Genomic DNA, 17340 nt, shown 5'->3' with positions numbered 1-17340 from the left:
CGTGCAACTCTAAATCAAAATAAGCCACAAGAGTCATCACAACTTTAAACACATCCTTAGATGAAACAGGAGAAAATATTTCTTTATAATCAATACCTTCTTTCTAAGTGTAACCCTTAGCAACCAACCTTGCTTTATAATGGTCTATATTTCCCTTGGAGTCTCTTTTAGTTTTAAATGCCCATTTGCAACCAATAGGCCTAAAATATACAGGCAATTCAACTAACTCCCACACTCTATGGAGCTCATTTCATCTTCCATAGATAGGAAATAGTTTGAGCATATGATAAAGGTCTATATTTCATCTTCCATTACCTCACGTCATTTATCAATATATGGAGAGGAAATAGTTTGAGCATATGATAAAGGATCAGTCAGCCCTCTAGTATCACTAAAATTTTCAGTCACATACACGATAAAATCATCAGAGATGACAGATCTTCTTTCTCTTTGTGACCTACGAAGTGGTTCACTGTGTTCATTTTGCTCAGGGACCATGGGATTTTTGTCATTGTTCCCTTGATTCTCCCCCTCATGAATAGGATGGTTTACCACATTTTCGTGTACAATAGGTACATGTATATTGTACAATGACTTCCTTTTCTTTCAATATAATTTCCTTCCCACATGAACAATTACATTCTCAAACATCATGATCAAGAAATTTTGCATTAGCAGACTCAACGATTCTAGTGCCACACTTAGGACAGAAAAAACTAAAACCATTAGAGTGATCGGGATAGCCTATAAAGAAACAACTGGAGTTTTAGGATCAATTTTATTTTCTGTGGATGAATAAATACGAACTTCAGTTGGACATTCCCAAATGTGAAAATAATTCAAGCTAGATTTTTGGGTTGTCCATAGTTCAAAGGGAGTTTTCAAGACTGATTTTATAGGAACTCTATTCAGGATATATATAGCTATTTTTAAGGCTTCACCCCAAAAGAGACTCAGGTAGGCTAGTCCTTGACGTCATATTTCTCACCATTTCCATGAGAGTACGATTTCGTTTTTCAGTCATACCATTCTGCTCAGGAGTACCTGGTATGGTATATTATGCTACTATCCCACATTCTTGTAAAAATAAAGTAAAAGGCCTTATACATTGACCAGACTCATCATATTTTTTATAATATTCACCTCCACGGTTATACCTCACAATCTTAATGGAATTTTCAAGCTGTTTTTCAACTTCACTCTTGTAAATTTTGAACTTATCAAGTGCTTCAGATTTTTCTTTTAAAAGATATATATAACAATATCTTGAAAAGTCATCAATAAAAGTAATAAAATACTTATGATTGATCAAACTAGGTACATAAGGTCCACTAATATCAGTTTGAATTATTTCTAAGAGTTTAGAGCTCTTAGTGGAACCATTTCTGTTAACCTTGGTCATTTTATCCTTAATACAATCCACACAAGTTTCAAAATCTTTTGAATTAAGGACATGTAAAATATTTTCCTTTACCAATTGTTCAATTCTTTCTTTAAAAATATGACCAAGATGCCTATGCCATAACAGATAAGATGTTTTACTCATAGTAGACCTTTTGTGGGCAAAAGTTTCAACATGCATTGCAGAAAAAATATTTCATTCAACACATTCAAGAGATATAGACTATCACTTAAAAAGGCATCAGCAACAACATGTGAATCATAGAAAATTTTAATAATACTATTATTTTGTTGAAATGAATAACTAGCTTTGTCCAATAGGGAAACCGAAACTAATTTCGGTCTCATAGACAGTACAAAAAAAATATTTTATAAACGAATGCCAGAATTATTTTTAAAAGGTAAAATAGTTGTCCCTATAAACTCTACCTTTGCTTTGAGTCCTTTTCCAGAACAACACTAGCTTCATCCTCTTTTGGCTTCCATCTGCTTACTAGATCCTACAAGTCATTGGTTATATGAAGAGTTACACCACCATTCAACCACTAGGAATTTAAAGGAATATGAACAAGACTAATTTCAAAGCAGACAAAAGTCAAAATATTACCTGGTTTCTTTTTTAGAGGACAACCAGTTTTCTTATGACCTACTTGTTTGTAATCCCAACACTTGATTTCTTTCTTAATTACAACTTGAGGACCAGGAGGATTATGAGACTAACTTTAGTTAACACCAGGTTTATTAGTATGACCAATATTACCACTTGGACAATGAGACTGACCATGTTTCTTTTTATGAAATCTGGGTCCACTTTTTCTTTTATAAGAGGGATAATCAGTTGATCTAGACGAATTAACAAGGTTCACTACGCCCTCAACTTTCTCCTTTTGGATCATCCCTTCATCTACCATACAAACAGTAATAAGCTCATTAACACTCCACTTATGTTTTGTGCATTATAGGTTATTTTAAGTTGGTTAAACTGCTCAGGAAGGGACCTTAGGGAATGATGAACAAGAAAATCATCGGTAATGGTTACACCTAAATTATTCAGTTTGGTAGCAATGTTAACCACTTTCATAATATGATCGCAGACACTACCTACAAGGTCATACTTTATGGTAGTCAGGGAATCAATTAGGCTACCTATCTCGGCTTTATCAGATTCTAGGAATTTTTGTCCAATGATACTCAAGAAATCCTTTGCATTTTCATTATCCTTGATTGCACCTTTTATGGGATCAGAAATGGATCTCTTCATGATCTTAAGGCTCCATTTGTTAGCCTTTATCCATTTCTCATACTTAGCCTTTTCATCAGCAGTGCTAGTAGTTGTAGGTTCAACAGGTTTATGTTAAGCCAATGCAAAGTTCAGGTCCATCTATACTACTTCAACATCCTATTTCCACTTCTTGTAGTTGCTACTAGTCAGAGTCTCAATGGAATTCAACTGAGTAGCCATGTTATTAACAGTTGTATAAGCAAATAACACAAAAATTAGATAAAATTATGGGAAAGAATATATAAATCAAAAGAGTCAAAGACATTCATTACACCCTTCCTTTGGGTGGAAGATGCAATTGTCTCCCTCTTTAAAAATCAAGAAGTCCAAGACACTCATTGCATCCTCACCTTTAGGCAATAGATAAATCTCCTCCCCCTATTATCCAAGAGTACAAGGCATACATTGTGTCCTTCCTTTAGGTAAGAGACACAAAACCTCCTCTTACAATAACTTATCCTTAGCATTAATTTAGCGTATATATATATATATATATATATATATATAAGCTTCATCCTTTGTGTTGAAATATAATATCGTATTTCATAAATTAATTTAGCGTCACTAGTATTAAAAGAAAAACCTCTAACACTAGTGTACACTTATAAAGGATAATTTAGACATGGTGCATTGAGAATATTTCAATAACGCAAATAAATATACCACTTTGGTGGAAATTATCTATTAATCATAATTCTCAATCCATATATTAAATGATCTTATATGTATATAATATTAAAAAAAATTCTGTGACTCCAAATAAGTATACCACTTTGGTGACACTATTTATTAATCACATTTTCTTAGTTATACACGTTAATACATGTTATAAAATAACACCCATAGACCCTTCTATTTATTTATTATAGTAATTTTAAATCCATTCTCTGACTACATCAGCAAAAGTACATAACAAAAACTTCTGACACTTGACGTTCGACATACAAGTGACAAACGTAATCTTGAATTAGAATAATTAATCCACCGGCAAACCAAATAGTAAAAGCAGCAGCCATCAAAAAAATATATATTTTGGTTCAAATAATTAAATTTATATAAATGAGGGTTAATCTTAGCTAACAATAATATCCCAAAGATAGAGTTCTTGAAAAAGCAACTGATACTATGTAGGTATAGCAGTGACGATAGCATGCAATAAATATTCAAGGAATCAAAGGCAATAATGTAGCATTCAATATCAATAAATAACAATAAATAACATTTAAGTAAATAGAATGAATGAGTCACCCAAGAAAGGATAGAGTAAGTGGATGTTCTTTCTGATGAATGATAGACAATCCTTTGAATATTTGAGTTATTCTCGGATCTAGTGAAAAAACATAGACAAGAATTTCAGTAAAAAGGTAATATTTATATCTTCGCAATGAGATCCGACTCTCTTTTTCAAGTAAAAGTATGTGTTTTTATAAATGAATATCATATGACCCCTATCATTGTGTCTTTTTCTATTTATAGGGAATGTCGTTTGTCGAAATGACCCGAGAAGCTGCGACGTCTGTGGTCGAAGAGTCGACAAGGGCCAAAGTCGAAGAGTCAACAAGGGTCGAAGTCGAGGAGTCAACAAAGGTCGAGGCCGGGGTCGAGTACTTTTGACAGAGTTATAACGGCTAGCTAGTTTCAAGATAGGACATAAAAGTGAATATTCTAGTGGATATTCTCTGCACTTGTACTATTAGAGTTTCTTAGGAACATATTCTGTATAAATAGAAAAAGACACATTGATAGGGGACATGCGATATTCATTTGTAAAAAACACACTTTGACTTGAAAAAGAGAATCAGATCTCATTGCGAAGATACAAACATAACATTTTCACTGAGATTCTTGTCTATGCTTTTTCACTAGATCTGAGAATAACTCAAATATTTAAGGGATTGTCTATCATTAATCATTGTCAGAAAGAACATCCACTTACTCCATCCTTTCTTGGGTGACTCATTCATTCTATTTACTTAAATGTCATTTATTACTATTTATTGATATTGAATGCTACATTATTGCCTTTGATTCTTAGAATATTTATTGCATGCTACCGTCACTGTTCGGCTATACCTACATAGTATCTGTTGATTTGTCAATAACTCCATCTTACCAATATTATTGTTAGCTAATATTAACCCTCGTTTATATAAATTTAATTATTTGAACCAAAATCTATAATCTTTGGTCAAACGGCAAGGTCAATTGAAAGGATTTTGGGACAAAGTGGGTTAATAAAATGTAAACAGAAATAAAGAGAACGGTATGCTGCTTTTTGCAGCAACTGTAAACAAAAACCCATTTGGGCTTTAATAAATTCTTTCAAATTGAATTGATCAATTTCAAAACATAATCCCACCAGAATCCCTCTCAATCTTAATGTTGTCTTCTTGGTTTCATCCAACAATTAACCAAGGGAAAGAAAAGATTCTCTGGTTTTGTCAATCCAGTGGTTAAACCCACTTTTGCCGCCGCCACCCATTTATCTCTTCCTAACCCTGTCACTTATTGACGATTCCAATACTCTAATTTCAACTACAATATATTAAAATTCATGTTACAAAAATAGTAGATACTTCTCTACCCGCCGACGAGAAGATCACCCAAAACAATGGCATAGTGAACAAAATTTCATTGTGTTGTACTGCTGTTCGAAAGTTGAAAGCAGTACTGTATATATTTCGAAATTCAAGATTAATTTTATTGATCTTAATCCCTAACTATGGTGGCTCTGATACAACCTTTAAGATAATTAATTCGCAACCATAATAGAGATGAACACACAATTATGCAATCAATCTAGAGTTAGAGTTTAAGAAAGCGTACTGTTCAACTCTATCGATTCAACATCGACAACAAACGATGATTAAGCCTGAGACCAACTTCCATAATCCACTAGCTACCTGCTCTTACAATCCGGAGAACTTGAGTGATGGGATGTCTACCGTTACCACGCATTCAAGAGACATAATACGTTAGAGTTTTCTAATAACTAGGGAAAGGGAGGTTTGCCTCTATTTATAAAAAGTGTCTACCCATCACAGGCCAATTGTTATTGGGCATCACTTATCCACACACAAAATACTTAATATTAGGCCTTTTATTTATCCACCACTTGGGCCACGTTGTTTACCCATAAAACGGTACATTTGAATTTATACGTAGTTTATAGACAAGAGAATCGATTTGATCCTAAAATGATAAAGAAATTATACAAAAATGTAAGACTTAGCCTTGAAGTTGGGATAAAAGAGCAGAAATCTCGATTCCGGGAGCAGAGCTTTCGAAGGCAATAATAACAATATGAATAAAAAAGAAAGTAAAATATTATTGAGCTTTTGATAGAATATAGTGATGCTTGTCAGAAAATTCGTGTAATTTACAATGGTTAGGGAGCTCACTATTTATAGCTGCACCTAGGGAACAAGATCCTAGGATCAAGCTCCTCTTAAATGATAATTATGAGGGCCATTGAAGAATGTATAACAGTAGGCAGTCAATGCCATATTCTCTGTAACAGACCGTGCACTTAATGCTATAGAATATTCTTTATTAAATGCTACCAGGTGGTAGGTGTTTAATTCGCCTTTATGAATACCATTCTCTTTGAGATCATTGCCTTCAGACCCGACTGTCTTCTGTCTTCGGCTCCACGTATCGCTTTCTCATGCGATCATTAAATATGAATATATTTTACCCTATACAGATAATCCACCTGCTTTCCGGTGGCATAACCTTGTGTCACTAGGAAGTTGGTAGAGATACCCTTTTTGGCGGGAAATTCTTTGACCCCCTTTGAAAAGTTTCTGACGGTTGATTAGACACACATCTCTCCGCATTTAATGTCCCGAATACGCATCATCCCACGATTCAGCACCACTTTTGTTGGTTATCGAGGTAATTATGGCTACCATTTTAGCCGCATATTCCTTTACTTACACGTATCAAACTTCTTCATTTACACTTCATAATTTTACAAACTTTCTCGAACTCTCTTTACTCAACACGTATTTGTCTTCAACTTTCTCTAACCTTCTTCTTCAGAGAAAACCCTTTTCTTCCTCTGATAACAATGGCTTCTTCTTCCAGAAACCTTAGTTTCTCAAAGAACAAAGGTAAAGCTGATGATGATGCTCTTCTTACGGTGAGCATCATTATTCCAAGAAGTCTTGTCATAACTAAGGACTTCGAAGAGAAATATCCTTCTGCTAACCCTCGCACGTGGGCTGTTGGTGTATATCTTTCTTCCATCCGTCCTTCCAGCATTCATGCTGTGAAGGAAGACTGCCATTGCCATGATTTAAATATCGTCGCTCCTAACCTAGCGGAGTGGATAACCTTATCCAAGAAGGGTTTCACGTATTTTTATACCTATCACTTTCCTTTGGGGTCGTTCTCTTTCAGCGGGGAGCTTGACTCCGTTATCGTAGAGTTCTACATCCGTTACCAGGTATGCCTGGCACAAGTAAGCTCTTCTGTGTGGAGGACAGTTGCTTGTCTTCGGCGTCTGTGCCAGGAGATGGGAGAAGAGCTAACCCTGGCTCGATTAATAAACCTTTATTCCCCCAAGATTTTCTGCAGGGGAATGATACATTTTAGCAAACGTGACCACCATGCTCTACTAACCAGCATGGATGATGACAACGACTGCGGGTGGATGGAACAATTAGTTGCAGTTGCCACCAGAGACATCATTCCGGCCACGACTTCATCCTTTCTGGAATTGTGGAACTTACTTGTAAGTTCATCGTTTGTCTTTTCTTCTAGTTAAAGATCACCCCATGTTGTTACCGATCCCTCTTCTTTCACTTATATGAGCAACTCGGTGGACTCCACCGGTGGTTGAAGGCTTGGACTAGTAGGTCCAAAAGCTTTTCTATGTCACTACTCCCGAGACCCGCACATGAAAAGAACTGGCCCTTAAATATGGGTGGAAGGCCAATAATCATGGTAGATTGAACTCATCTTATTTTTACCTTTCGTATAAGAAAACTGATTAACCTTTTTCTCCTATTGAATTCAGGTCTACCCCAGGGCTTAATTGTCATCCCCGAGGAGGATGTTTTGGTTGATCCTTCATATGCGACGAGGCTGTTATAGGAGGCCTTTTCCCGAACGGGTGTAGTCGATACTGCATCCGGTGCAAGTGCTGCTTCTCGGAGTCCCCGGCAGGAGAACAAGCAACAAAAAAGACGAAGCTCCTCCGCAACCAGGGAAAAAACTAAAAAAGCAAAGAATGCAGCGCCCGAGCCATCCTCGAATGTTGTGGTGATAAGCTCCGCGCCCAAACCGGCCATAGACACCCTGGTGCTCGACGATGATGGAGAAGCTAGTGATGATGGGCTTCTCTTCATAGAAAACGACGACCTTCATCAGCTTAACAAAATGCTCAATTTGTTGAGCTAGTTACACCAATCGAGGACGATGCCTCGGCACTCTGAGGGGAGTATGATATGGTGGAAAATGCTTACTCTCGCTTCCGAGTCCCAGTCACCGTGCCCGGTACCGTGTGGCTGAGTACGGGGTCCCTTCCGTCTTTAGTTGATGAGTAACCAATAATCAACACTGCATTTTCCACAACTGCTTCTCAACCTACAACGCCATGAGCTTCATCTCCTTCTTCACCAACTCTGCCTTTACCACCAGTAACTGCTACATCATCTCCACCGGACGCAGTTTCCCGAAAGGAGGATATCCCTCTTCCCCAGTCCCCAGATCATGGGAATTTGGGGAAAAAATATGTTACCCCCTCCGAAGATCCCCAGAGGAGGAGGAGCGTCACCCTCTAGATTTCTACCGGATGCCATTTGTTGTCCCGATCAGTGAAACTTGCTAATTATCTGAAGCCTCTGGCTTCAGAAAAATATAGGAATAAAACACAAACTCTCCCGGGAGAGTGTTTGTTCAATAATGCTATGCACAACGCAGTGGCGGTATAATCTTTGTTTCCTTTGTTGTTTCTTCTATCATTGTTATGGCAAGGTTTTGAGTTGATAAGAAGGAACTTACCTCCAAGCGGGATCAATTATTGGTCAAGTGGGATCATATTGCTACCCACCTTCCGGAATATGAAGCACGAGCTGTTGAGGCTGCTGAATTAGGGTCTCGATTTCAGCAAAGCAAGCAAGAGATAGTGACCCTTAGAAAAGAGATTGCCCCGTTAAGGGAACAATTTGAAGAAGCTAGGTCCAAATGGGTTGAAGTTAATAATGTCGCCCTTGTTGCATCCAATCGCGAGGCTGCCTCTACTGAAAGAATGAGTAATTTGGAGGCAGCCTTAAATTCCAAAGCTGAAGAAGTTACTGCTGCCGAGGAGAAGTATGCCCAATTGGAGAAGAGGCATAAGAGGGTCATAAAGCACAATAAGGTTTTTAGCTCCGCTGTCCGTGACCTTGATATCAGTCTCCGGGCCACTAGATCCGAGCAAGACAACCTTTCTGTTGAGGTTAACCAACTTAAAGAAGAACTTCAGCACCAAACGGATTCCCTCATTGTTGAAAAAATATATTCTATGCATAGTATGAGGAGAAAAATCTTGGAAGAGGCCAAAGCGGATATCATTAACTTTGATGCGGAAATCGCTAAGGCTCGCGAGCTGAAGTCAACTCCCCGAAAGGGTCTCCCAATCCGACCTGATACTACCGACTCTTCTATGTCTCGTTTCGCATTTTCGGGAATTGAAGAAGAACCGGAAGGTGATGATGCTGAAGGCCAAAATGGTGAAAGCCAAGATATTGAGCCGGCGGTGGATCCACCCACTTCTCTTGGGGGTGCAAATGCTTCTCTTCTTCGGGGTTCCGGAGATGCAGTAGCTTAGTTTTTGCTTTCTTTTCTTTCCCGTATCTTTGTACTTGTGACGTTTGGCACGTTTGTTGTGAATAGAAGCATCATTTTCGTTTAAGTATCGTGCAAGTTTTTCTCTTTGTGTACTTTCTGTTTAAGTATTGCGCAAGTTTTTCTTTCTACGTTCTTTTTTTGCTTAAGTATTCTCGCCAGTATTCCGCGCTGAGATATGCGAAGTTTCAGATGTATTTTTCCCTGGTAATAATTGGATTCCGGGCATAAGTTCTTCCAAAATCAACTCTTTAACGTGAGGTTTTCATAAGAGAGGGCCCTCTTATGTTTACGGTACTCTTGAAGAGTACGTCTTATGTTCATTACGACACTAGCATTTGAAGTAATTGTTTAACTTTCAAATGATAAAATTAATTCATCGTTCAGACAAGAAACAAGATAAAAATAAAAGGACTTTACTTTATTCCTTCCATTTTTAAAAGTACATAAGCACTCATTGTGCTAAAAAGAAATTGCCATTACTTGTGGCTAGCTTGTACAACTTAATTCTACGGGGCTAGCTGCGCATTCCCCGGTCCTGATGATACAACTTTGTTTCCGGGTTTCGTATTCCGGTCGATGTGGCAGTCATTGTTGCCGTATCCTCATAACATTCCCCCCAGTGTTCGAATGCGAAGCATGCGAATTCGAACACTGAAAGTTTTGCACCTTTTTGAGGATTCCACTTGTGAATGGTTAGATAATCTTCAGTTCGGTAGCAAACTTCACTTCCCCTTAAGAATTTATGCTATCGAGCCAAAGACTATCTAACAATCCCCCAGTGGCTTGCACTTGTGAACGGTCGAGTAATCTTTGTTCAACAGCAAACTTTACTTCCCGGTCGAAACTTTGCTACCGAGCAAAAGACTATTTAACCGCTCTGTAGTGGCTCTTTGCTTGTGTGCCTTGTCATTTAAAGGTCCTATTTCTGCTGACGAAGCTTCCTTCGTACTATGTTTTCCATTGCTGCCTCGTTAAAAACCTTGCCAGAAAAACCCAGCTGGGACAAAAATTGGACGAAGGGAAAAAGAGTGCAACATATACTTTCAGTATAGGTAAGGCTCATCAGTAATAGTATCTATTAAGGTGTGCCACATTCCAGTTGTTCGGCAACTTTTCTCCATCTTGATTTTCCAACTCGTATGACCCTTTTCCGGTGACAGCTGAAACCTGGTAGGGGCTTTCCCATGTCGAACCTAGCTCCCCTACATTGAGCTCCCAGGCGTTCTGAGTTACTTTCCTTAAAACCAAGTCTCATACTCTGAAATAACGGAGGTTGGCTCTTCGATTGTAATATCGTTCTATTCTCTACTTTTGGGCCGCCATCCCTATATGCGCCAAGTCCCTGCGTTCATCGAGCAGCTCCAATTTGACCAACATTGCTTCATTGTTTGTTTCTTCGGCCGCCCGGAAGTATCTCAGGGTAGGCTCTCCTACTTCCACCAGGATCAGGGCTTCTGCTCCGTACACAAGAGAGAAAGGAGTTTTCCCCGTGCTTGACTTGGCCGTTGTCCGATATGCCCATAGCACTCTTGGTAGCTCTTCGGGCCATTTACCTTTAGCCGCTTCTAATCTCTTTTTGAGATTTTGTATAATCACCTTGTTTGTTGATTCCGCTTGACCGTTTGCGCTCGGATGATAGGGTGGTGATGTGATCCTTTTGATTTTTAAGTCTTCAAGGAACTTTATGACCTTTGCACCTATAGATTATGGCCTGTTGTCGGGGGCTATCTCTTTTGGTATCCCAAATCTGTAAATTATATTCTCCCACAAGAAATATACCGCTTCATGTTCGTCGTTCTTCTGATAAGGACCTACTTCAACCCACTTAGAAAAATAGTCAGTTAAAATCAAAAGAAATCTTACCTTACCGAGGCTGGTGGCAGTAGTCCGACTATATCCATCCCCCACTTCATAAATAACTATGGTGACAAAACTAAGTGCAGTAGCTCTGCCGGTTGATGTACCAACGGTGCGTAGCGTTGATATTTATCAAATTTTTTAACATAAGCCTTGGCGTCTTGTTCCATCCGGGGCCAGTAGTATCCTGCCCTAATTAATTAGAACAATAAGGAATCCGTGCCCGAGTGATTTCCGTAGATCCCTTCGTGGACTTCTCGCATAACACAGTTAGCTTCGGAAGCTCCCAAACATCGGGCCAACGAGCCTTGGAAAGATATCCTGTACAATTGACCTCCCTTGAAGTTGTATCGAGTTGATTTAATGCGCAGCGCCAGAGATGCCTTAGGATCTTCAGGCAATTGTCCATGCTCGAGATAGTCAATGATCTCATTTCTCCAATCCCAGACCAAATTGGTTGCATTCACCTCGTAATAGCTATCCACGTCTAATACAGAATGCATAAGTTGTACGACCGTGCCGGAGTCTGATCCCTTCATTTTCGTAGACGATCCAAGATTGGCAAGTGCATCTGCTTCTGCATTCTCTTCCCTTGGGATGTGCATAATTGACCATTACATGAACCGAGCAAGCAGAGCCTAGACTTTCATTACGTATTGTTGCATGCGTTCCTCTTTGGCTTCAAAGATACCGTAGACCTGATTTACTACCAATTGGGAGTCGCATTTGATTTCTATGACCTCGGAGTCCAGTCCCCGGGCCAGATCGAGCCCTTCAATCAAAGCTTCATACTCTGATTCATTGTTAGTTAGAGGAACGGTTCTTATGGCCTGCCTTAGGGTTTGTCCCGACGGCGTGGTTAGCAATATGCCGAGCCCGGACCCTTTCACATTGGAAGCTCCATCCATGAACAAGGTCCAAACACCCGATGTCGATTATGACACCATTACTTCTTCTTTAGTAGCCAAAGCTACCAGTCCCTAACTGAAATCGGCCATAAAGTCGGCCAAAACTTGTGACTTAATCGCAGTCCTAGGTTTATATTCTATGTCGAATTCACTCATTTTGGCTTCTCACATGGCCAGCCTACCTGAGAGTTTATGAAGAAAACTCTGTGGGGGGGGGGGGGACCACAACTATCAGGTGGAATTGGAAATAAGGCCTTAATTTTTGAGCGACGACTACGAGGGCTAAGGCCAATTTTTTCAGATGTGGGTAGTGAGTTTATGCTCCCGTCAAAATTTTACGTACACGATAGATAGGGGATTGCGTACCTTCATCCTCACGAACTAAAACGACACTTACCGCTACCTCCGAGACCGCTAAGTAGATCAGCAGTTGTTCGCCTTCTTTCAATTTTGACAGTAATTGAGGACTTGACAAATACCTTTTCAAATCATTCAAAGCCTGTTGACATTTTGGAGTCCATTCGAAGTTATTCTTCTTTTTTAGGAGTGCAAAGAAATGATGGCATTTTTTCGATGACTGGAAAATGAATCTGTTCAGAGCGGCCAATCTCCCTGTTAGCATTTGAACCTCTTTTACGCTTGATAGCTGGTCCGGGATGTCTTTGATGGCTTTAATTTTGTCGGGATTATCTTTGATCCCCCCTTTGCGACACAAGGAATCCTAGGAACTTACTGGAGCTGACCCCGTATGCACACTTCTCGGGGTTAAGCTTCATGTTGTGTTTTCTTAAGATGTCAAAGGTTTCTTACAGGTGTTTAAGATGATCACCTGCATTCAAAGACTTAACCATCATATCATCTATGTAAACCTTCATAGTTTTCCCTCTTTGTTTCTCAAACATTTTGTTTACAAGACGCTGGTAAGTGGCTCCGGCATTTTTTTAGCCCGAAAGGTATCACATTTTAACAATATGTGCCGAAGTTCGTTATGAACGAAGTTTTTTCCTGATCTTCCGGGTTCATCTTAATTTGGTTGTACCCGTAATATGCATTGAGGAAACTCATTAACTCATGTTTGGCCGTCACATCAATAAGTTGATCAATGTTTGGCTATGGGAATGAATCTTTTGGGCACGCCTTATTTAAATCCTTATAATCTACGCACATGCGATATTTATTATTCTTTTTTGGAACTACTACTATGGTAGCTAGCCAGTCAAGATACTTTCCCTCTCTGATTGAACTGATATCAAGTAAGCAAGTTACCTCTTCTTTGACAAATTTGTTTCCGACCTTGGCAGTATGACGTTTTTTCTGTCTTACCGGAGGGATGTTGGGATCCAGGCTTAGTTTGTACACGGCCACTTCTGGCGGGATAATTGTCATATCCGCATGTGACCACCCAAAATAAATGACATTAAATTTAAGAAATTCAATTAATCTAGACATGAGCTCGGGGTTTAGTCCTGTCCCCAAGAGGAACTTTCTCTCCAAGAGCTTTTCGAACAACGCGACTTGTTCAAGTTCTTCTGATGTGGATTTTGTTGCATCCGTTTCTTCTGGTACCTGAAAATATCTTGGTACTTGATAGGATTCCGATGACTCCTCCCCTTTTGCTACTGAAAATTGAGATTGCATTCATCTCCCTTGCTGTCGGTTGGTTACCTCTTATTTGTTTAATTCCCTCAGGAGTTGGGAATTTCAGCAACTAATGATATGTTGATGGCACAAACTTCATCTCGTGCAACCACGGCCTCCCCATGATAATATTATAGCCCATATCGCTGTCCACCACCTCGAAAAGGGTCATCTTCATCACCCCCTCGGCATTTGTGGGCATCAGGATCTCTAATCGGGTTTTCACGCTCGCTAGGTTGAACCTGACGAGGAGTTTTGTGGCCGGAATGATACTTTCGTTGAGCTTGGCTTGCTCCAACACTCTCCATTGGATGATATTGGCCAAACTTCCTGGATCCACCAAAATACATTTAATTTTAAAATTTAAGACATTTAAAGAAATTACCAATGCATCGTTGTATGGAAGCAACAGTCCATCTGCGTCTTCCTCCGTGAAAGTAATGTCATCCTCAGTGACTTCCCGGAGCCTCTTACTGTGGATCAGTGACACCTTCGTCTTTTTTGTCGCAGAAAATGTCACACATTAATCTCGTTCCCCCTGAAAATCATGTTGATCGACAAACGTAGGGGATTATCTCCTGCTTTTAAAGGTTCTGCATTATCACGATTGCGGCCGTAGTTGTTTTTAGCTCGGTCGCTTAAAAATTCTCTGAGATGGTCGTTTTTCAACAATGTCTCCTCCTCCTCACGCAGATGCCGACAGTCCCCTGTTCGGTGACCGTTGGTTCTATGGTAATCACACCACAAATTAGGATCCCTTTGGCTGGGATCAGATCTCATTGGCTTCGGGAACCGCGCTTCTTTAATGTTCCTCAAAGTCGACACCAGTTCCATTACGCTGACGTTAAAGTTGTATTTGGAAAGCATGGGGTAGAAAGAATTTTGAGAACCCGATGTCTCATTGTCCTGCAATGACCTATTATTCCCGTTGCTATCAGTTCTCCTATCGGTAGCGAATCTATCCACCGACCGGAAATCTCTGCCGTGTCCTTTGGCCCGCTCATACGGTAAAAATTGACCCCTTGAAGACCGTCGATCTGTATCGACATCATCCTTCAATTTCTCCTTATTCTTTTCCCAGTACCGGCCTTTGGCTTATGCCGGAAAGCCAAGCTGATCATCTTCAATTCTTATCTTTGACTTGTATTGGTTGTGAAGCATCGAAACTTCTCATATTCAACCCTTTAGTAAATGCTTTTGCTGCCCATTCGTCTGGTATGGCCGGAAGCAGCATCCTTTCTTTCAGGAATCGGATCACAAACTCCCGCAATAATTCGGACTCTCCTTATGCAATCCTGAATATGTCGGCCTTTAGAGCATGTACCTTTCTGGCCCCGGCATGGGCCTTAATAAAAGAATACGCGAGCATCTCGAAGGAATCTATGGAATGCTCGGGCAAGAGTGAATACCATGTCAGGGCCCCCTTCGTGAGGTTCTCTCAGAATTTCTTCAATAAGACTGACTCAATCTTGTGTGGAGCCAAATTGTTTTCCTTCACCGCTGTTGTATAGGTGGTGATATGCTCTTGAGGATCTGAAGTCCCATCATACTTCAGCACGTCTGACATTTTGAACCACTTCGAGATCAACTCTGGTATTGCGCTTGGTTTGAACGATAGTTGGGTGTACTTCTTTGAATCCGGTCCTTTCAATACTGGTGGTGCACCCGAAATTAGATCCATTCGGGCGTTTACTTCCCTCATAAACCGCATGAGTTTGGTTTTGAAGGAATCATTCTCATTGTTGTTTCTGGATCTGCTATTGTTTCCCATGGCCCTGTCAAAGCCGACTTCGGCCCTCGGGGTGTTATTATCGACCCTCTGTGTTGTTTGATTTGCGGGAGCACCCGGAAGAACTGGACCTCATCTATTCGCGTTATTGGAAGCACCTGACAATGTCTGCGTTAATTCGGTCATGACTTGACCCTGCCGTGAGAGATGGCCCATAAAGGCCTTTTGTTGCTCCCTCAGGATCCTTACTGTTTCAACTACGTGCTCGTCTTCAGCATCATCAGGAGTTGCCTCTCGAACATGTCATGGATATTTCCCACCGGCGTAGCCTCATCCCTCTCGTTGTGGGTATCACTAATGAAATCTTCATGCTGAGGCTGATTTCCTTGGGCCTTAATGTTGTGTGTGATGTTGACATCGTTATCTGCCATTTTTAATGATTTTTTTAAGAATAAAGAATCAAACAAGTTAGTAATCGATGCAAGGATCAATTCAATTACACAACTATCTAAGCCTCGCGGTGGGCGCCAAACTGTTTACTCGTAAAACAGTACAGTTGAATTTATACATGATTTATAGATAAGTGAATCGATTTGATCCTAAAATGATAAAAAAAAATTATACAAAAAATGTAAAACTTAGCCTTGAAGTTGGGATAAAACAGCAGAAATCTCGGTTCCGGGAGCAGAACTTTCGAAGGCAGTAATAACAATATGAATAAACAAGACAGTAAAATATTATTGAGCTTTTGATAGAATATAGTATATTCTTGTTAGAAAATTCGTGTCCTTTACAATGATTTGGGAGCTCACTATTTATAGCAGCACCTAGGGAACAAGGTCCTAGGATCAAGCCCCTCTTAAATAACAATTATGAGGGTCATTGAAGAATGTGTAATGGTAGGCAGTGAATTCCATATTCTCTGTAACGGACCGTGCACTTAATTCTATAGAATATTCTTCATTAAATGCTATCGGGTAGCAGATATTTAATTCGTCTTTATGAATAACACTCTCTTCGAGATCGTTGTCTTCAGACCTGACTGTATTCTGTCTTCGGCTCCACGTGTTGCTTTCTCATGCGATCATTAAATATGAATATATTTTACCCAATAGACACGTCACTATCTTTTCAGACGATAAACAATTAACATAAGCCCAAATTCCAACATCCTTTGTTTAGTTTTCCTTAATTAAACATTTTTTCTTGATCCTCTTTAAAAATAAATTTAAGGATTGTATCCTTGAAAGGACATATTATTAGTATTCCTAATTTGCCGATCATGAGTGTCAATGGTTGCAGTGGCCAGTAATGACGACAAAGCATAAATAGAAGCACTAAATCTCTACTCCTTTGAAATTTTTACTATTTCACCTTCGGATAAATGCAGACATTAGTTCTAGTACCTATCAAATACTTCATATTGGCTATAACCAAAAGTAAATTGTGTATAACATGAGTATTTTGTGAAAGATACATGACAAATGGTCATGTCTATGACTAGAGTAACAGTAGCAACAAAGTATTAGCGAAAATTGTCACTAGGAGCATCGATGACCAAAAAGAATTGTGAACACGTTAACAGATACTTAATGGGTTAAGAAAATCGAGATTTAAAATAGATGAAGAGAAAAGGGCAACTGTTTTTAATGCTTATGCAACTGAAAGCTGGCCATTTTGCTCAATGT

General features: G+C 39.4%; 1 long non-coding RNA gene across 1 annotated transcript in view; it reads right to left on the bottom strand.

Moving 5' to 3' along the window:
• Positions 1-1631: 1631 nt before the first annotated feature.
• The window catches only part of LOC142168389 (uncharacterized), a 36607-nt gene continuing 20898 nt past the window's right edge, over positions 1632-17340 (bottom strand). The window contains exon 3 of the long non-coding RNA XR_012698253.1: positions 1632-1901. This is a non-coding gene — a long non-coding RNA (uncharacterized LOC142168389). The remainder of the gene's footprint in view (positions 1902-17340) is intronic.

This window comes from Nicotiana tabacum, chromosome 13, assembly GCF_000715075.1.
Source record: "Nicotiana tabacum cultivar K326 chromosome 13, ASM71507v2, whole genome shotgun sequence".
Lineage (NCBI taxonomy): Eukaryota > Viridiplantae > Streptophyta > Magnoliopsida > Solanales > Solanaceae > Nicotiana > Nicotiana tabacum.
Note: the sequence above shows the minus strand (reverse complement) of the source record. Positions and strands in the feature narration are given on the sequence as shown.